This window comes from Choloepus didactylus (assembly GCF_015220235.1).
Source record: "Choloepus didactylus isolate mChoDid1 chromosome Y unlocalized genomic scaffold, mChoDid1.pri SUPER_Y_unloc1, whole genome shotgun sequence".
NCBI classification, from domain to species: domain Eukaryota; kingdom Metazoa; phylum Chordata; class Mammalia; order Pilosa; family Megalonychidae; genus Choloepus; species Choloepus didactylus.
Window position 1 is genome coordinate 5376243 of NW_023637624.1, and position 21841 is coordinate 5398083.

At 36.5% G+C, this 21841-nt stretch overlaps 1 pseudogene; it reads right to left on the bottom strand.

The window, feature by feature from the left end:
* Positions 1–18394: 18394 nt before the first annotated feature.
* Positions 18395–19212, bottom strand: LOC119525906 (annotated as a pseudogene).
* Positions 19213–21841: the final 2629 nt, after the last annotated feature.

Here is a 21841-nt window from a genome sequence, read left to right on the forward strand (position 1 = left end):
AGCAAGCTCACTCCTTCTGTCTGAGCTTATATAGTGCTCCAGTAAACTAATCAAGGCCCATGCTGAATGGGCGGGGCCACACCTCCATGGAAATTATCCAATGAAAGATCTTGCCCTCAACTGAGTGATCACATCTCCATGGAAACGTCTAATCAAAAGTCTCCAACCCAATCAACACCAATACGTTTCCTGTCCACAAAGACTGCATCAAAGATAATGGTGTTTTGGGGGATATAATACATCCAAACCAGCACACCAACCAAGGACAGTTTTGCCCCCATGGGATATTTGACAATGGAGACATTTTTGTTGTCGCAGCTGAAGGGAAGCGATACTACTGGCATCTTAAAGGTAGAGGCCAAGAATGTTGCTAAACATCCTACAGTATACATCATAGTCTTTCCTCCCTGTCCCACCCTCATCCCAACAATGAATTATCCAACACAAAATGTTAATAGTGCTGTGGTTGAAAAATCTTCCTCTAGAGAACTTCCCCATTGCAAAGTGTAAAGGCCAACATATGTAGTTCACAGTAAAGCTACTGTACTGTAACTTGGAAACTACTTAAGGAAACTATTGTGCTGCTTATGGTTAACATCAGACTTCTGGGTCTCAAAACATGACACAATGCCCAATATATCCTTGACTTGCCTAATCACAAAGACGCTTGGCTTGTGGTCCTGACCATTTCCATCACAATGGACCTCCAAAATGAATCATGATGAACCCAGTGTCTAGCCATTTGGGTATTCCAAGGATGTCCTTCCAATGCTATACTCTCAGCCAACTGCAGTATATTTTAGTATCCTGACTGAAACATCTATAGGCCTTTGAGGATGATGCCATCCACTTCATAGCCAGGACAGTAGCAACCCTCTCTGGAGATCCCTGATGGCTGCCTGGACATTTATAGGTGTGCCACAGAGATCTGTGAGGTCTCTCACCAGAAACCCAACTCTCTTGGCCTGGTCACTGTAACAAACTTAATGGAAGCTGTGAATGGGATGGTTTCCTCTTCATACATCACTGCCATAAAAAATTCCTCAGTTCTGGAATAGGATTTTTTGAGAGCCATCTTCATAGGGTTCTGTAGATCAGTACTGGAATGTGCACATTTCAACAGGATACAGTGAACATGTGGCTCTGGGAAAAACAGAGGAACTGCTGTACCTTCCCATGTCAGGCACCATGGCTGTAGGCTCACACTGGACTCCTGGAGCCCAGCCGGAGCAACCTGTTCCTTTGCGTGCAATTGCACATCAGCTGCTGTATACACTGAAAGAAGAGTGAGATCTTTGACAAGGAAGGACTGTGATCTGTTATTTTTAAAAAGCTTGATTTTTTTCTATACATATAGGATTATTGAATCAAAATATACTGAATGGAAATGACTATGTCATGTATTTTGAATTTTCCATTAAATAATTTTCTTTTCTTTTTTTCAGAAAAAGCAATGAAATATAGTCACCTCTCTAGGAGAGCCTGCACTTTGGGCAGCATAGTTAATCCTGGGGCTATCTCCCAAATCTGAAATTTAGCCCCCCCAAACATCCATCTGTTCACTAAAGAACAATATAGTTAAACACTAACTAGTGCCATAATCTTGGGAACATTAAGATAAGCTTTCTGGGTTTCAGTCTTATCATTTCTAAAATGTGGAAAAGGAAGGAAACTAAAAATACCAGGATCCTACTGTGTTACATTTTTTAAAGTATTATTTTTTATTAGAAAAGTTGTGGATTTACAGAACAATCATGAATAAAATTAGGAATTCCCATACACCACCCCACCACCAAGACCTTGCATTGGTGTGGAACACTTGTTACAATTGATAGCACATTTTTATAATTGTGCTATTAATTAAAGTCCATGATTTAACTGAGAGATCACTGTGTGGTGTAGTTCCATGTATTTTTAAAAAACTTTTTACATTGTTAACCCTATGTACAATCTAACATTTTCCCTTTTAATCATATTTACATATATATTTATCTGAATACTGTATTACAGTTTTTTTGCATTTATCACACTCTAATTCCTATAGCAAATGATAATATTTTTAAAGTGTATCTTATTACCTAGTTTATAAGCCCCCAAAGAGCTGAGATAAATATCCTCTTATTTTTTCTTTCTTCTGCCTCTATCACAGAGCCTGGTGCAAAATATGGTAAAGCCAATTAAACAACAACACAAACAACAGAAAATTACCTCAAAATGAGATTGTCAGAATATTTGTATAATAATCCAAATCATTAAACAAATCAAAGAATAAATTCCTATGATAATGATAAGAATTTATATTTGCTTATAAATACATGCATACATGTATGTAAAACAAAGGAAATGGGGAATATAGCAAAGGATTGAATTCGAGACAGCAGTGAGAAATTAGAAATGAAATGAAAAGTGGACTTTCCATCTTAGTCAGCAAAATTTTGGTTTAGGAGTACAGTAGGCAGAGTATGACATGGTGGGACTACCTTGGATTAAACTATATATTGCCACAAATGTTTTATTTCCTCATTTCAATGATCTACTCCCTTAGGCCTGCATCTCTAATATTGGTCCCTTTTCTCCAGTCAACGCTTTTCCAATTCTGGACATATCTATTCTATTTAAAGTCTCATGGCTTTTCAATCCCTTTATGCCTTTAGATCTTGCCCATTATTTGCCTTTTTGTCTTCCTCTCCTGATTCATTCTCAGTCTCCATAATGGTCTCATTTTCATCAATCTATCCTTAAACACTGCAAATATTTAGTGGTCTACTCTAGACCCACTGCTCTGCACGTGAGATTTCACTGATTGTCAATTTCACCTTACCTGTGCTATGCAGATCTCTCCTTTGAGCTACACACTAAGTCCAGCTGTCTGCAGGCACCTTAAATGTATCATACAAGAACACTGAGCTAATCTTTCCCCAAAGATTTTCTCTTCTAGATTATTTTACCACCATCTCCCAGTCATTCCAGCTAGATACATGGTACTCTTCTTTAAATCTCTTTTTCTCAACCTGACATCCAATGTATTATTTTATTCTGACAATTTTACCCTCTAAATATTTTTCCATTTTATTTTAACATATTTTAATGCAATTTTATTGAGATATATTGACACACCAAATAATCCATCCAGAGTATACAATCAATGGCTCACTGTATCATCATATAATTGTGCGTTCATTACCGCAATCAATTTCAGAACATTTTTATTCCTCCAAGTAAAGAATAAAAATTAAAAGAACACCCAAAATATCCCATACCCTTTATCCCCCCCATCATTTATTTATTTTTGTCTTTATTTTATTACTCATCTGCCCATACACTGGATAAAGAGAGTGTCAGTCACAAGGTTTTCACAATCACACGATAAAAGTTATACAAAAACTATATAGTTATACAATCATCTTCAAGAATCCAGTCTACTAGATTATAGTTAAACAGTTTCAGGTATTACCTTCTAACTATTCTAATGCACTAGAAACTAAAAAGGGATATCTATATAATGCATAAGAATAACCTTCAGAATGACCTCTCAACACCATTTGAAATCTCTCAGCCACTGAAACTTTATTTTTTTTCATTTCTCTTCCCCCTTTTGGTCAAGAAGATTTTCTCAATCCCATAATGCCAGGTTCAGGCTCATCCCTGGGAGTCATGCCCCACGTTGCCAGGGAGATTTATACCCCTGAGAGTCATCTCCCACATGGCGGGGAGGGCAGTGAGTTTATTTGCAGAGTTGGCTGAGAGAGTGAGATGCTACACCTGAGCACAAAAAGAGGTTCTCTGGGGGGTGATTTAGGCATAATTACAAGTTGGTTTAGCTTCTCCTTTTCAGGAATAAGTTTCATAAGGGCAAGCCCCAAGATCAAGGGCTTGACTCCTTATATTGGGAGTCCTTAATGCTTGAGAGAATATCAGGAGTTCTCGAGGTGGGGAAGTTTAATACATTCTAAATATTTTTTAATAAAGTCTGTTCTGTTTATCCTAAGAACATCCTCCTTTTTTCAGATTTTATTCTAACACCTCACTAAGCAGAGTTTTCGAGTAAGCAATCAATAATTAATACCTCTCGATCAAACTGTCAAGTCATCCAGCAAAAAGCCACCAAGATGATCTATTTAAAAAGTAATATAACAAGTAACTCAGCTGCTTAAAATGCTTCCATGGGTGCTAGTTACTCGTAGAATAGGTTCCAGCTTTTCTAAAATGCTATTAAAAAAGGCTCTCCATGACTTGACTCTACTTCCTTTTCCACCCCTATCACTGGTCACTCCCTGTCTCAAATTATATTTGTTTCCTTCACACATGATGTAGTTCTGATTTTCAAAGACTCTTCTCATAAGGCATCAATGGCCAAGAATATCCTCCGCACAATCCCTACCTCATCTCGTTCTTATCTCCATTCCCACAGCCAAAGCCTAGTCATACCATGCATCAATACATAAGTTTTTTCCTTCCTAAATTCCTCTGCAAATGTTACATGCTCCTTCTATGTTCTAATAATACCATGTACACATTTCTATTATTCTCTTTACTATATTATTTTCTAATTCATCTTTTTATCGTCAGTGTTTATCACAATAATTTATAATTGCTACTCAGTGCTTGTTGATTGCATAAATCTTCAAATAAATGAAAGAAAGAAAAAGAAAGGAGGAGGAGATGGAGGGAGGGAGGGAAGAAGGAAGGAAGGAAAGAGAGAAAGAAGGAAAGATGAGAAAAAAGGATAAAAGAAAGGTAGGACAGTTGCCAAAACAGCATGGTACTGGCACAAAGATAGACATATAGATCAATGGAATCGAATTGAGAATTCAGAGATAGACCCTCAGATCTATGGCCGACTGATCTTTGATAAGGCCCCCAAAGTCACCGAACTGAGCCATAATGGTCTTTTCAACAAATGGGGCTGGGAGAGTTGGATATCCATATCCAAAAGAATGAAAGAGGACCCCTACCTCACCCCCTACACAAAAATTAACTCAAAATGGACCAAAGATCTCAATATAAAAGAAAGTACCATTAAACTCCTAGAAGATAATGTAGGAAAACATCTTCAAGACCTTGTATTAGGAGGCCACTTCCTAGACTTTACACTCAAAGCACAAGCAACAAAAGAGAAAATAGATAAATGGGAACTCCTCAAGCTTAGAAGTTTCTGCACCTCAAAGGAATTTCTCAAAAAGGTAAAGAGGCAGCCAACTCAATGGGAAAAAATTTTTGGAAACCATGTATCTGACAAAAGACTGATATCTTGCATATACAAAGAAATCCTACAACTCAATGACAATAGTACAGTCAGCCCAATTATAAAATGGGCAAAAGATATGAAAAGACAGTTCTCTGAAGAGGAAATACAAATGGGCAAGAAACACATGAAAAAATGTTCAGCTTCACTAGCTATTAGAGAGATGCAAATTAAGACCACAATGAGATACCATCTAACACCGGTTAGAATGGCTGCCATTAAACAAACAGGAAACTACAAATGCTGGAGGGGATGTGGAGAAATTGGAACTCTTATTCATTGCTGGTGGGACTGTATAATGGTTCAGCCACTCTGGAAGTCAGTCTGGCAGTTCCTTAGAAAACTAGATATAGAGCTACCATTCGATCCAGCGATTGCACTTCTCGGTATATACCCGGAAGATCGGAAAGCAGTGACACGAACAGATATCTGCACGCCAATGTTCATAGCAGCATTATTCACAATTGCCAAGAGATGGAAACAACCCAAATGTCCTTCAACAGATGAGTGGATAAATAAAATGTGGTATATACACACAATGGAATACTACGCGGCAGTAAGAAGGAACGATCTGGTGAAACATATGACAACATGGATGAACCTTGAAGACATAATGCTGAGCGAAATAAGCCAGACACAAAAAGAGAAATATTATATGCTACCACTAATGTGAACTTTGAAAAATGTAAAACAAATGGTTTATAATGTAGAATGTAGGGGAACTAGCAGTAGAGAGCAATTAAGGAAGGGGGAACAATAATCCAAGAAGAACAGATAAGCTATTTAACGTTCTGGGGATGCCCAGAAATGACTATGGTCTGTTAATTTCTGATGGATGTAGTAGGAACAAGTTCACTGAAATGTTGCTATATTATGTAACTTTCTTGGGGTAAAGTAGGAACATGTTGGAAGTTAAGCAGTTATCTTAGGTTAGTTGTCTTTTTCTTACTCCCTTGTTATGGTCTCTTTGAAATGTTCTTTTATTGTATGTTTGTTTTCTTTTTAACTTTTTTTTTTCATACAGTTGATTTAAAAAAGAAGGGAAAGTTAGAAAAAAAAAAAAAAGAAAAAAGACAAACAAGGAAAAAAAAAAAAGATGTAGTGCCCCCTTGAGGAGCCTGTGGAGAATGCAGGGGTATTCGCCTACCCCACCTCCATGGTTGCTAACATGACCACAGACATAGGGGACTGGTGGTTTGATGGGTTGAGCCCTCTACCATAAGTTTTACCTTGGGAAGATGGTTGCTGCAAAGGAGAGGCTAGGCCTCCCTGTATTTGTGCCTAAGAGTCTCCTCCTGAATGCCTCTTTGTTGCTCAGATGTGGCCCTCTCTCTCTGGCTAAGCCAACTTGAAAGGTGAAATCACTGCCCTCCCCCCTACGTGGGATCAGACACCCAGGGAAGTGAATCTCCCTGGCAACGTGGAATATGGCTCCTGGGGAGGAATGTAGTCCCGGCATCGTGGGATGGAGAACATCTTCTTGACCAAAAGGGGGATGTGAAAGGAAATGAAATAAGCCTCAGTGGCAGAGAGATTCCAAAACGAGCCGAGAGATCACTCTGGTGGGCACTCTTATGCACACTGTAGACAACCTTTTTTAGGTTCTAAAGAATTGGGGTAGCTGGTGGTGGATACCTGAAACTATTAAACTACAACCCAGAACCCATGAATCTCGAAGACAGTTGTATAAAAATGTAGCTTATGAGGGGTGACAGTGGGATTGGGAATGCCATAAGGACCAAACTCCACTTTGTCTAGTTTATGGATGGATGTGTAGGAAAGTAGGGGAAGGAAACAAATAGACAAAGGTACCCAGTGTTCTTTTTTACTTCAATTGCTCTTTTTCACTCTAATTATTATTCTTGTTATTTTTGTGTGTGTGCTAATGAAGGTGTCAGGGATTGATTTAGGTGATGAATGTACGGCTATGTAATGGTACTGTAAACAATCGAAAGTACAATTTGTTTTGTATGACTGCGTGGTATATGAATATATCTCAATAAAATGATGATTAAAAAAAAAAAAAGAAAAGTAGGATATAAGTAATTCTTTTATAGCACATTTTTGATGTTTGTGTCTCTTTTCCCTGATTGTAATGTTTCATTTCACTCTTCCATGCTACCATTTTTGGAGAGGATGGAAGAAACTATTATTTAATAATTATTTTAATTACTATTTTGCTTTATGTCCCACAGATATCGTATGGCTAGATATGACAGAGCTCCTCATCCATCAAACCAGATGGTTTGATACAAGCCTTATATATATATGGCAGATTTCTCTCCTGTGTTAATAATTTGTATTCAATGTACTGATTTTCTAAAATCAAGAATTTCCCAACTATTTTTTGTCTCTCATTCTAGGATTAAAAAGCAGCAATAGTTTTTATGGCACGTAGATTTTCTTCTTAAATTTGTTGTCCAGCTATGTACGACTTCAACAGCAAATTGGTCACCGTGCTTGCAAAAGAGATTTTTCTAGGTCTCACAGCTCTGCAGCCAGGTCTTATTTTATTCAGGAGGTAATGCAGTGGTCCCCTATGGCCAGAGAGGGAAGGTTTAATGCTCAGGGCTTCTGTTTCATATCCCAAGCCTCCACCATTACAAAATATGCAAACTCACAGCTTATTTACTGCTAACCGCGGGTTTTATTATGCATTTTTCTCTATCTTCATAAAGTAAAAGTATAAATAAAACATCAGATAAAAAGAATGTAAACCAACATGACAGATAATTTAAATGGGAAAAAATGAGATAAAGAATTCTGATTGGAAATGAGACATAAATGCTGTTTCTATATTTTGAAGAACCCGATTATGCATTCTATTTTATACCTGATATAATATAATATTATATTATAAAACTGCTTTAAATCCACAAAAGAAATAAAATTTGAACATCAAGTTTGACAGTGTCATTACATAGTACATTTGCCTATACTCAAGATGGCTTCAGAGCTGATTTAAAAAAAAAAGTATTCCTACCAATCATGGAAATTTCTGGTCTCGAGTCACTTCTCTGGAGATTCTGTTCTCCAGAAACTACTTGAGAGATCCAAGAAATTAAGCTTCATGGACTGAAAACCATATATCTGCTGCATAAGGTCCATTAAACTTCTTACTCAAGCCAGCTCTCACTTATCCAGATTTCAAAGATAATTCTGGTAATTAAAGATTTCCTAAGTATTGCAACAACTTTTACTTTCAAAATTTTATAGCAACCTTTAAAAAGGGATTCAATTGAGTGTTTATTTTCAGTTTTGACCAGTAAACAGTTCCACAGTAAAGGCAGAGTGAGCAATGATCAAGATAAGGAACATGACAGAGTGTGAAATTTCGTAAATTATGTAATCTTGAATTCTACCACACTTAATGATTTTACTGAGCATCCAGTTTTTGAGACCTGGAGGCAATCAGAAATTACTATGCTCTTCCTATTTGAAGTTCAATATTCTTTACAATAGACAAGAACTAAATCTTTCAGTTTTCTTCATTTAAGCACCTTGTACCAATATTTATTATTTCTATCAAGAAATATGTTTTCCTTTCTCATAATAATACCTACCCATCTTCCAGAATCGGTTTGGATCTCAACATTCCTAATGAAGTAAAATGGTCTCCTCTTATAAAGCCTACATCTCTCTATCATTTGCCATCCATCCATCTATTAATTTAAATATTATATGGCCATATATTAAACACCTGTACTGTATCAGGCAATTGTGCCAGTTTGGATGTATTTTGTCCCCCAAAATGCCATGTTCTTTAATGCAATCTTGTGGGGGCAGATGTATTTAGTCTTGATTAGGTTGGAACCTTTGGATTAGGTTGTTTCCATGGAGATGGGACCCACCCAACTGTCAGTGATAACTGATTAGATTATTTCCATGGAGATGTGACCATGCCCATTCAGCTTCAGTCTTGATTAGTTTACCTGAGCCCTATAAGAGCTCAGACAGAAGGAGTCAGTGCTGCAGCTAAGCCCAGAGACATTTTGGAGAGTGCCATTTTGAAATGCAACCTGGGAGCAAGCAGATGCCAGCCACGTGCCTTCTGAGCTAATGGAGGTTTTCCAGATGCCAATGGCCTTTCTCTAGTGAAGGTATACTTATGTTTCTGCCTTGGTTAGGACACTTTTATGGCTGTAGAACTGTAAATTTGTAACCAAATAAAACCCCCTTTTATAAAAGCCAATCTGTTTCTGGTATTTTGCATTCCAGCAGTATTAGCAAACCAGAACAGCAATGGACAGGAGTCAGCAAACGTTTTCTGCAAAGGTCCAGATAGTAAGTATTTTAGGCTCTGCAAGACATATGGTCTCTATTGCAGCTATTCAACTCTTGTAGTTGTAGTATAAAGTCAGTCAGGCAATGTGAAAATAAAAGGGCTTGGGTATGTGCCCATAGAACTTTATTTACAGAAAACACTTGGTGAGCTGGATTTAGCCCTTGGGAGGTAGTTTGCCAAGGCCTGGACTATCTGATAAATACTCAATGGTATATTGTAAGCAAATATATTCATAGGAATCTAAGTGATCATAGGAAAACTTAAGAAAAAAGCAAAGCTTTTGGAAGTTTGTTAAAAATCCCAGAGGTGTGAATATAGGCCATTGAATTATGGACCCTGATTTAAACATCTTTTTGGTCTTGATCCACTTTCCTGTGAGTATGAACCCACTGTAAATAGGACCTCTCGCAGATGTTATTTTATTTAAGTTATGGCCCAACTAGATGACATTGGGCTTAATCCAGATTGCTAGAGTCCTTTATAAGCAGAAGAAATTCAACATAGAGAGAAGAAGCTATGGGGAAGAGCTGGAAGCCAGAAGTCAATGGAATAGGAAGAGAAAGGAGAGGACTTCATGATGTGAGGTGATGTAGGGATACAAGACAAGTAAACCAAAGGACTGCTAGTAGCCAGCACCTAAATGTTACAGACTTTGGGGAGAAAGCATCACCTTGCTGACACCTCAATTTTGGACTTCTCTTAGCCTCAAAACTGTGAGCCAATAAATTCACATTGTTTAAGCCAACCTATTGTGTGGTATTTATCATACCACCCAAGGAAACTAAGGCAGGTTATTTCAGCCAGAGTCACAGAAGGAGAGAGAAAGAATTGGTTAATGTAATGTCCCTTAAATATAAAATTGATACACTATATTCTTTATTTATTAAGAACAGAATATTAAGCATTCATTTTTAATATTAACTGCAATATATAATAAAGTATGCCATAATAACTGGAAAATATTCTTTAATAAAAATAAGAATTTTCAGAAACTGTATATATATATAATTGGAAAGGTAATTGATCATTTAAAATAGTTTGGGAGCAGTATTTTCCATATAAGAAATAGTGCTCATATGAGGTATAATTTTTAGCTCAAAGTCTTCTGAGTGTATATCAGAAAAATTAGTTACACAAAATTTAATGTGAAATGCTCTTTTTAAAAAAATTCTACTAATTCCATAACATTTAAAGATGAATAAGTATTATAAGATTTGATGCAGATTTGAAGACTATGATAATATAAATTTGCCCATTTGGAAGAGAAAAGAGTAACGTTAAAATATCAATAATTCTTTATATAATCATGATTTTTATTGAACCTTTATTATAAACAGATGTTGGTTGGTCTGTGGACTATTTAAAATGTAAAAGTGGTGCTATGAGACATCATACAGAGTAGAAGTTCCAAAGAGCAGCTCCTGTGAATGAGAATAAATTAGAAACAGTCAGATCAAGGTTACTAAAATGTCTGAAGAACATCAGCTGGCAAATTATCCAATTCAAAATTAAATACTGGATCTGGGTTGTGGGGATAAGATTTAAGCTATCATCTTTCTATTCGCTTTGTTTCTGTTAATATTTTTTAGCTACCCTTCTTAGGATAATATTTAGCCCACAAATAATTTTATTTCATTTTATTAAATTCAACATGTGAAAGTATCTAATACATATTTGACATCAGTACATTTAGTTATATTTGAATAGGTTAATCTCAGTTTACTTACTGTGCCTCATTTGTATTCTTTGTCTTTCATTATTATATATTTTTTTCATCTAGAAGTTGTTTTTGCCCATCATCAATGGATACACACCAACTCTTTTGGCCACATATTTTAGTACATTCCTTAAAACTGATACTATGCATTTAGTTTATGCCACTTTTTATCTACAAAATGTTTTATTTTGAAGTATGTAGGGGAATTGGGGTTCTCTTCATCTTGAAATTTAATGACAAATATGTTATGCCATATAATTTATGGAGAAAAATCTGCACTCACAATTTATAAAATGCTCCACTGTGCTGTAGATTGTTTTCAACATGTAATATTATTTTAAATGAAGAAAGAGTCCATTTTAGAAAACTTCCTTGAGAAATACGGTGAGTAGGAAAATAAATTATCTGTCAGTTTCTTAAGAAGCAAAGAGTTTGTGACACAGTGTCAATAAGTGTAAAGTAATTATTCAGCATTTATTCTAGGCTAGAGGCTAGAGACACAGCATTGGGGAAGATGACCATGGGCATCCCCGTTCTTGTATAGTTCACAGACTACTGGGGCAGGTAATTTTAATAAATAGTCACACAAATAATTTAATAGTTATAATGGTGATAGATGCTTCAAAACTTAGTATGCTTTGAGCAAATAAAACTGGGAGACTTGCCTTATTTGGGAAATGAAGGGAAGTTAGAACCCATGCTGTCAGGGATAGGGGAACAGTAGCACTAGAGTCTCACAAGGTTAAAAAGGAAATATTGTTCGGAGGGAAGAAGACCTTACATGCTTGTCCCACGCCAGTTCTCTTTAAAATAACCACACTGTCTAGTAACTCATTTCTCTTACTCTCTGAGCTCCTGAAAGTGGAGACTTGGTCTTCAAGTTTGATTCACTATAGCACAGCTATGTATTCAGAAGGTGCTCTTTAAAAATCTGGTAATGAATGAATCTTCTTGTCCTAATTCTTTTAAAATCACATTTAGGTGCAATTACTTTTACTACTTTTCCATTTTTCTTCTTTCTATTAATTACTTTTGGACTTCTTGAAGTTTCTGACTAGGAAAGAAATGACAATATTCTGAGCCTTGGGATGACAAAATGTGCAATTGGGTTACACAGGGAGGAGTGTGACAGTGCTCAATGAAAGATTCCATTTTCTGCCTGAAATTCAAATCAGAAAGTATTCTTTCTCACAAATTAGGTTTTCAATGGCATAGCTCACTGCGCATAGAGAATGCTGTTCCTCCATAATGTTATATGGTATAATATTGGTTATTGCAGCTATACTGAAAACCATAACCAAACATATTGGTAGGATGCAATGTTTTGTATAGAGAGAAATCACACAGACTTTATGATTAAAGTCTATTCTTAGAAAACCCATCATGGTTTATATAATCTGAGCTGGGAAGCAGAGAAGCAGAGAGATATATCCCAGTGCAGATTGCATGGTGTGGGTCCAAAAGCAGTTTCTGACATTCGGAAGAGGAAATCAACTACTTAACTGTTATCCCAATTCATTGGTTGAGAAAGAACTGTAAATTGATGTTCAAAACCCATTACATATTTTTTATAGATTGTTGAACATAAGCATGAGTATTCAATTGTATACAATTTAAATTGTAGAGTGTAGCCTCAGTCATTTTCAAAAGATTTTTATTATATTTTATTTTTGGTTATCTTACATAATTTCTTAATCCCTCTAGATATAGTTCTATGTACAAGATTGATCATTAAAAGTTAAAATATAAACTTAGCAATAGACAACACACCCCCATCCCCAATGCCATTTCCCCCAATGCCCTCACACACACACAGGAAAATTTTGCTTTAATGAGGTTTATTTATCACTGGGTCTACCATATATTTCACTTTCACTGTGGTTTATATGTAGAGTCTCTAGAATAGAACTTTATGCCATGATGGAAATGTTGCAATATGGTAACCTCTAGCCACATACGGAAAATTGAGCACTCAAAATCTGGCTAGTCCTCCCACTCCCCATCCCCGAGGATCTGGGGGAAGGTGCAGATGTGTTGGACATCCTCACCTGGACTGGTGTTGATGTTGTCACAAACACTGGGACTGGCAGTTTGATGTGCCGAGCCCTCTATCATGGGACTTGCCCTTGTGGAGCTCATTACTGCAAAGGAGTGGCTAAATTTGCATATAATTGTGCCTAAGAGTCTCCCCCTGAGTACTTCTTTGTTCCTCAGATGTGGCCCTCTCTCTCTCTAACTGAGCCATCTCGACAGGTGAACTCGCTGCCCTCCCCACTACGTGGGATCCGACTCCCAGGGTTGTAAATCTCCCTGGCAATGCAGAATATGACTCCCGGGGATGAATGTGAAGCCGGCATCATGGGACTGAGAGTATCTTCTTGACCAAAAGGGGGATGCAAAATGAGACAAAATAGTTTCAGTGGCTGAGAGATTTCAAATGGAGTCGAGAGGTCACTCTGGTGGACATTCTTATGCATTATATAGATAACACCTCTTAGGTTTTAATGTATTGGAATAGCTAGAAGTAAATACCTGAAAATACCAAACTCCAACCCAGCAGTCTGGACTCCTGAAGACAATTATATAATAATGTAGATTACAAGGGGTGACAGTGTGATTGTGAAGACCTTGTGGATCACACCCCCTTTATCTAGTGTATGGATGAATGGAGGAATGGGGATAAAAGCTAAAGGACAAATGGGGTGGGATGGGGGGATGATTTGGTGTTCTTTTTTCGCTTTTATTTTTTATTCTTGTGCTGGTTCTTTCTGATGTAAGGAAATGTTCAGAGATAGATTGTGGTGATGAACGCATAACTATGCTATCATACTGTGGACAGTGGATTGTATACCATGGATAATTGTATGGTGTGTGAATATATTTCAATAAAACTGAATTTAATTAAAAAAAATCTGGCTAGTGTGACCAAGAAACTGAATTTTTAATTTGATCCAGTGCTTATTTTACTTTCAATGTAAATAATCACATATGGCTAGTGACTACCTACTGTACAGTATAGCTCTAGATTATATCAATCATAAAGCCATCTCATAGTTGGTGGGCTAGAGCTTGCTAGGAAGTTAATTATACAAAGCATTTTATACAATTTTCATAGGAGAAAATGAGATCCTTGCGTAGGTCAAAGTTTCTCAACCTTGGCATTACTAACATCCTCAGCCAGATAATTCTTTGTTGTGAAGGGCTGTCTTGTGTATTGAACGATGTATATCAGCATCCCAAGACTCGACTCACTGGATGATAGAAGCACCTCCCCTCAGTCATTACAACCAAAAAAATGCCTCTAGGTGCTGCCAAATGCCCCCTGGGTCTTTAAGGAGTATCTACATTATCACCACCTTTAAGTCTAATTATTCCTGGTGGAGTTACAGCCATTTCTTCAGGCAATCTATCTCCAAGACCATCTGGCTTAATTATAGAGGCTCATTGGCATGTACCCTGGACTGGATATCTAAATATAGGTGACTACAGAGTGGAGTGGAGGGAAGATAGTATAGGAAAAAAGGAAGAGAGGAATTAATTCCATTACAGATGTGAGAAAAGACTAATTTTTAAATTAGATACTTTGGTTCTCACACATTTGTTTTGCAAAATAACCTGCTCTATATTCCCTAATGTGATTGATTGCTAGGATTTCTCACCCATTTAAATAATTTCTAACTTCATATTAAATAAGTTGTAGGCTTACATAAATCATGCAGAAAATACAGAGCTCTCATGTATCCGCCCAATTACTAACATTTTCCATTAGTGGTACCATTACTACAATTGATGAAAGAATACTATTTTAATTGTACTATTGAATATAGTCCATAGTTTACATTAGGATTCACTTTTGTGTTGTACAGTCCTATGGTTTTCTATACTTTTTATTAAAGTTACATATATAGAACCTAAAATTTCCTCTTTTCTCCATATTCAAATATATAATTCAGGGTGTTAATTACATTCATAATGTTGTGCTACCATTGTCACCATCCATTACCAAAACTTTTCCATCACCCCAAACAGAAATTCTGTACCCATTAAGTGTTAACTCCCCATTCCCTATGCCCACCCCAGCATTTGATAACATGTTGTCTAGTTTATTACTCTATGATTTTGCTTATTCTAATTTTTTCATACCAATGATCATACAATATTTGTTTTTTGTATCTGACTTATTTTACTCAATATGATGTCTTCAAGTTTCATCCATGTTGTCGCATGTAAAAGAACTTCATTTTAACAGTTTACTTTCATGTGATCATATATATGAATCACATTTTGTTTGTACATTCATCTGTTGATTGACAGTAGGGTTGCTTCCATCTTTGGCAATTGTGAATAATGCTAATAGGACCATCAGTGTGAAAACATCTGTTTGAGTCCTGATTTCAATTCTTTGGGGTGTAAGTCTAGAAGTGGGTTTGCTGGGTCATATTGTATTTCTATACTTAGCTTTCTGAGGAATGGCCAAAATGTTTTCCACAGCAGCGGCACTATTTTACATTCCCACCCACAAAGAACAAGTGTTGCTATTTCTCCACATCCTCCTGAACACTGCTTCCTTTCCGATTTTTTCATAGTAGCTATTCTAGCAGGTTTGAAATGGTATCTCATTGTGGTTTTGAATTGCCTTTCCTGATGGCTAATAAAGTTGAGTATCTTTTTATGTGTTTTTGGCCATTTGTATATCTTTGGAGAAATGTCTATTCAAATCTTTTGCTCATTTTTTAAATTGTGTTGTTTGTCTTTATGTTTTTGAGTTGTAATATTTATTTGTATATTCTGTATATTAAACCCTTATCAGATATGTGATTTCAAATATTTTATCCCATTCTGTAGTTTGTCTTTTTACTTTCATGATGAAGTCGTGTGATACACAAAACTTTTTAGTTTTAATGAAGTCCCGTTTATCTACATTTTATTCTGTTGTTTGTGCTTTTGGTGTAAAGTCTAAGAAACTATGGCATAACATAAGATCCTGAAGATGTTTCCCTGTTTTTTTCTAGGAGTTTTATAGTTTGGGTTCTTATATTTAGGTCTTGAATCTGTTTTGAATTAATTTGCATATGTGTTGTGGGGTAGGGGATCCCCCTTCATTCTTTTGAATATGGATATTCAGTTTTCCAACCACCATTTTTAAAAGAGACTATTCTTTCCCCATTGCATGTACTTAGCAACCTTGTCATAAACCAATTGGCCATAAATGTGAGGGTCAGTTTCTTAACTCTCAATTTGGTTTCATTGGTCAATATGTCTGTCCTTGAGCCATTCAGTGCTCTTCTGATTACTGTAGCTTTGCAATAACTTTTAAAGTCAGGAAGTGTGAGTCTTCCAAATTAATTCTTCTTTTTCAAGATGTTTTTGACTCTTCAGGTACCCTTAAAATTTTTATGATTGGCTTTTTCATTTGTGCAAAGAAAGGCTGTTGGAATTTTTATTGGGATTACATTGAATCTGTAAATTACTTTGGGTAGAACTGACAACACATCAAAATTTAGTTTTCCAATCTATGAACTCAGAATGTACTTCCATTTATTTAGGTCTTCTTTGATTTATTTAGCAATGGTTTATTGTTTTCCAAGTATAAGCCCTTTTTATCCTTGGTTAAATTTTATTCTGAAATATTTTATTATAAATGAAATTTCTTTCTTGATTTCTTCTTCAGATTTTTCATTACTAGGTACAGGAAAACTACTGGTTTTTAACATTGATATTGTACTAGGCCACTTTGCTGAATCTGTTGATTAGCTCTACAAGCTTGGTTGTGGAATTTTCAGTGTTTTCTCTATATAGGATCATGTCATCTGTGTAAGGGAAATTTTATTTCTTCCTTTCCAATTTGGGTTCCTTTTATTTCCTTTTCTTGCCTATTGCTCTGGCTCAAACTTCCAGTACACTGTAGAATAACAGTGGTGGCAGAGGACATCCTTGTCTTGTTCCTGAGCTTATAGAGAATGCTTTCAGTGTTTCACTATTGGGTATGATGTTAGCTGTGAATTTTTCATATATGCCCTTTATTGTGTTGAGGAAGTTTCCTTATATTCCTAGTTTCCTAAGTGTTTTTATTAATAAGGGGTGCTGGATTTTGTGAAATGCCCTTTCTGCATTTTATCAATGATGCATTTTATCAATTGAGATGATCGTGCAGATTTAAAAATTTTATTTTCTATCAAGATGGTGTATTACATTAATTGATTTTCTTATGTTGAACCACCCTTGCATACTTAAGATAAATCCCAGTTGATCATGGTGTGTAATTCTTTAAACGAGCTGCTGGATTCGATTTGCTATTAATTTATTGGGGATTTTTGCATCTATATTCATACATTGTTCCTATATCCTATCCCTCCACCTTTTTGTTGAACTTGTTACAAATTATTTTGTTATGCATTGTGTATCCAAAACCGTAGTTATTTCTCTTTGTTTGTAGTTTTGTTATTGTTTGTTTGTTTGAAATGGAAGGTTTATTTGCTCAGTACACCAAATAGAATGCAAGCACTATCATGACAAAAGTACAGAAATATGAGGTCAGTGTAAAACAGTAATTTAGTTTAAATGAAGAGAAATCTCTTTAAATGTTATGGAGACATATTTCCAAGAAGAATCTTTTCATCAGTTAAGTTATATACATTTCAACAAAATAAAGGTGGAGTAAGTGGAAGTTAGCTTTTGTGAATTTTCCTTAAAAATAAAATTCCAACTCTATTAATCCATGCCAGTTAAACACTATAACTACAATTTTCAAATAAGTGCAAAAGGAGAGAAAGGAGTTAGTTACCACTTTTGTTTGAGTAGTCCAGAGAAAAATAGTTACTACAAATACAGCAAACTGTTAAGAGTGACTGATCTAGAACGTAGTGTAGTACTGAATTTCATTCTCAAATTGTGCTAAATGCTCATCATTAGTGTGGTACATTTTGGTCCATGAAGAGGTTTACTGTCGAGCTAGATCCCAATTTGTTACAGAAACACATAGACTACTGTTTTTTTTTGTTTGTTTTTAAATATGTGTATGTGTGTGTGTGTGTGTGTGTGTGTGTGTGTGTGTGTGTGTGTGTGTGTGTTTTAAAAGCCAGGTATACTTCCACATACAAAGGCAGATTTTCTGAGGAGCAATTTACAGGAAAGTAGTCTGGGGTGCTCAGGTAACATGAGGCTCTCCATGGCGAGGAGCTGGGTCAGACTGAAGGAAGGAATATTTTAAAATGTCATCTAATTCCACACTAGCATCCTGGTTCCCACAACAATAACAATAATTAGGTGCTGTGAAGCTAGTAACCATTCTGATCATGACACAAGTCATATCCCTCCATCACAAGCTGGTGAGGACGAGAAATCAGCTGAGGCCATTGGTGTGGTTAAACTTTCAGAAATGTCTTGTCCAAATGTGCAGCCAGCACCACGCAGAGAAATATCCCACCCACCGTGATCATCTGGATCTGACCATAACAATCACACATTGGGCCCTCATGTGGAACTTCTTTTAAATGATCCAGGGCTCTGTATGATCCAATGAATCTATGGATGGATAAAGGCCACCATGGAGGCAGAATATCATCCATCTACTAAAGCTGTAAGTGGAAGATAATCAAATAGATCTGTGAAATATTTCCAAACATTGGCATTTCCATACTTTCGTGGACAGTCATCATAAAAGCCATATACTTACGTATTTTGTTGGCTTTCATGGTTTCCTCTCAATATTTTAATGTGTTCTGGATAACTCACTTTTAATGCCACCAGAAGAGTCACAGTCTCCATGGAATAATAACCTGTGTCAACATAGTCAGCCATGAATAGTTTGTGTCTGGTGATTCCCCTCCAATTCTATAGAGTTCCATCAGTCAGATCATGGAATTGACCATGAACATCTCCACAGACAGTAACAGGACAATGAACTTCTTGCACATTTGATTCTGTTAAAATTTCCATGGCCTTTTTGCATGGGGTCTTCACTTGCAGTATGGTTTGGCCTGAGATAAATGATAGTTCTTTTCCTATATTTTGTAGCTATTTCTATCCTAGAGGCGGGGCAAGATGGCGGACTGGTGAGCTGTATGTTTTAGTTACTCCTCCAGGAAAGTAGGTAGAAAGCCAGGAACTGCGTGGACTGGACACCACAGAGCAATCTGACTTTGGGCATACTTCATACAACACTCATGAAAACGTGGAACTGCTGAGATCAGCGAAATCTGCCAGGCCCAGTCCTGTGGGAGGAGGGGCTGTCAGCTCTGGGAAGGAGAAGGGAGAACTGCAGTGGCAGCCCTTATTGGAAACTCATTCTACTGATCCAAACTCCAACCATAGATAGACTGAGACCAGGCACCAGAGAATCTGAGAGCAGCCAGCCCAGCAGAGAGGAGACAGGCATAGAAAAAAAACAACATGAAAAACTCCAAAATAAAAGCGGAGGATTTTTGGAGTTCTGGTGAACATAGAAAGGGGAAGGGCAGAGCTCAGGCCCTGAGGCACATATGCAAATCCCGAAGAAAAGCTGATCTCTCTGCCCTGTGTACCTTTCCTTAATGGCATGGAAGTCAATGATCTCAAAAAAAAGCAACATTACAGAGAACAGTATAAGTGAACCCAAAATACGAGCATCAAAAATCATCAATAGAGGTAGCAGCTTGATCAGAATAAGATTTATTGATTTTTTTTTTTGCTTCTTTATTGGCAAGACCACTCCACAGGTGATGTGTACTTTCATTAGAAGGAGCATAATGTCTGTGTGTCCACCTTTGTGGTGATGTTGGTTGTTTCTGATGATCATCACCTTTATCCATTCTTCCATTAGGGGCTGCAGGATGGTAATTTTCTAATTCCAGCATTCCTTTTGAGTTTATTGGCTAAAATACTTACATGGGTACAACCTTTCCTTCTTGGTCCACCATTTGGTGTCCCTGAGGTAATTGTAAACCATATTTATAGTGTTCTATTGTAATGTTTAAGTCTCTTCTGCACCTATATTGTACTATTTTCTTCAACAAACATCACTTATTTCTACTTCTTTTTTTGTAATTGATAATATTTACAAAAATTGTATGTTTTATAAATCTTTTCCAAGAACTGGCTTTGGTTGGTTGGCACTACTATTTTCTACTTCCTTATTTCTGCATTTACCTTCATCATTTCCTACCTTCCATTTATTTAGGTTTAATATTCTATTCATTCTCTAGCTTCTTGAATTGCTTGGATGTTTTAAATATTTATTGTTTCCTAATAGATTTATTTAAGGCTATAATTATCCTTCTTAGCACCACTTGGGTGTGTATCTCACAGGTAGTGCTATAGAGCTTTATGTGTATGCTTGAAATTTTACAACTTGACTATATACCTCCATTCCTTATGCTAGAAAAACAATCAATATAATTGGCCATATGTAACAATCAAGGATTTCCCAGGGAAACAGGAACTTCTCCATATATTTAACCCAGAGGGAATTTAATGCAGTAAATTTGTCACTCAAGTGAAGGAGAAACCACACAGAAACCTAAAAATTAGTAATATGAGGAAGTTATTCCCACCTCTAGGCTATAGGGACAAAGAGAGGTGCTGGCGTTGCTGAAGTCTAGAAATGAGGTCAACAGGGTCCAGAACCACTGTAGAACAATCTAATGGGGGCTGGAGCCATGGAGAAGATATAGCCATTGAAGGAGAAGCCATCTGATACAAAGAGGAAGACTCTGGGAACTCCTATTGGCTCTATTCTCTTGTTGCCACATCTTGGCTGAGCCAAGCTGGCATACAGATGTTAGACAACCTAGGAATTAGGAGCGAGCCCCTATATAGTAGAGAGCAGAGGAAGGGAAGCATGAGGAATAGACGTGAGGGAAAATAGGTCCTGAGGTGGCATACCTTACAGACAGATTAAATGAGAAAATCTTGTATCTAATTTGGTACAAAGTGTTTTATAAAAATCAGCATTCATTCATAATAAAAATATGTATGTTATCAAAGCAGATTAAGGACATCTACAAAAACACTACAGTAAACATCATACTTAATGTGGAAATGGTAAAAGCCATTTAAAATTGGGAAGAAGAAAAAGCTGCCTACTATCACTTTTTCTATTCAACATCTTGATGAAAATACCTCATAGTAAAGTAATGGGCATCAGAAGAAATCAAATGGAAAGGCATCATTAAATAAGAAATACAGCTTCTATTATTAACATATGATTATACTGAGTGATGAAAATCCAAAAGACCTAAACTATTAGATTAAAAAAAAATTATGGTTTCTCTGTATATTCAGAAGTCAATTTTTTCTTCTGTAGCAACAAAGAGTATGGAAATGAAATTAAACAAAGTGTAACTTGTGAATTACTGTGGTAGGTTGAATTTGTGTATCCCTACAAACACATGTTTTTAATCTTAATATGCATCCCTATGGGTGTGAACCCATTGTAAATAGGACCATTTGAAGAAGTTATTTTTAGTTAAAGTGTGGTGAGCTGAGCCAAGGTGGGCCTTAATCCAGAACATTAGAGACCTTATAAAGAGAACCCAGAAGTCACAGAAGCAAGAAAGGAGAGGACGTTGCCATGTGATCAGAGACAGAAATACAAGCAAAGGAATACCAAGGATTG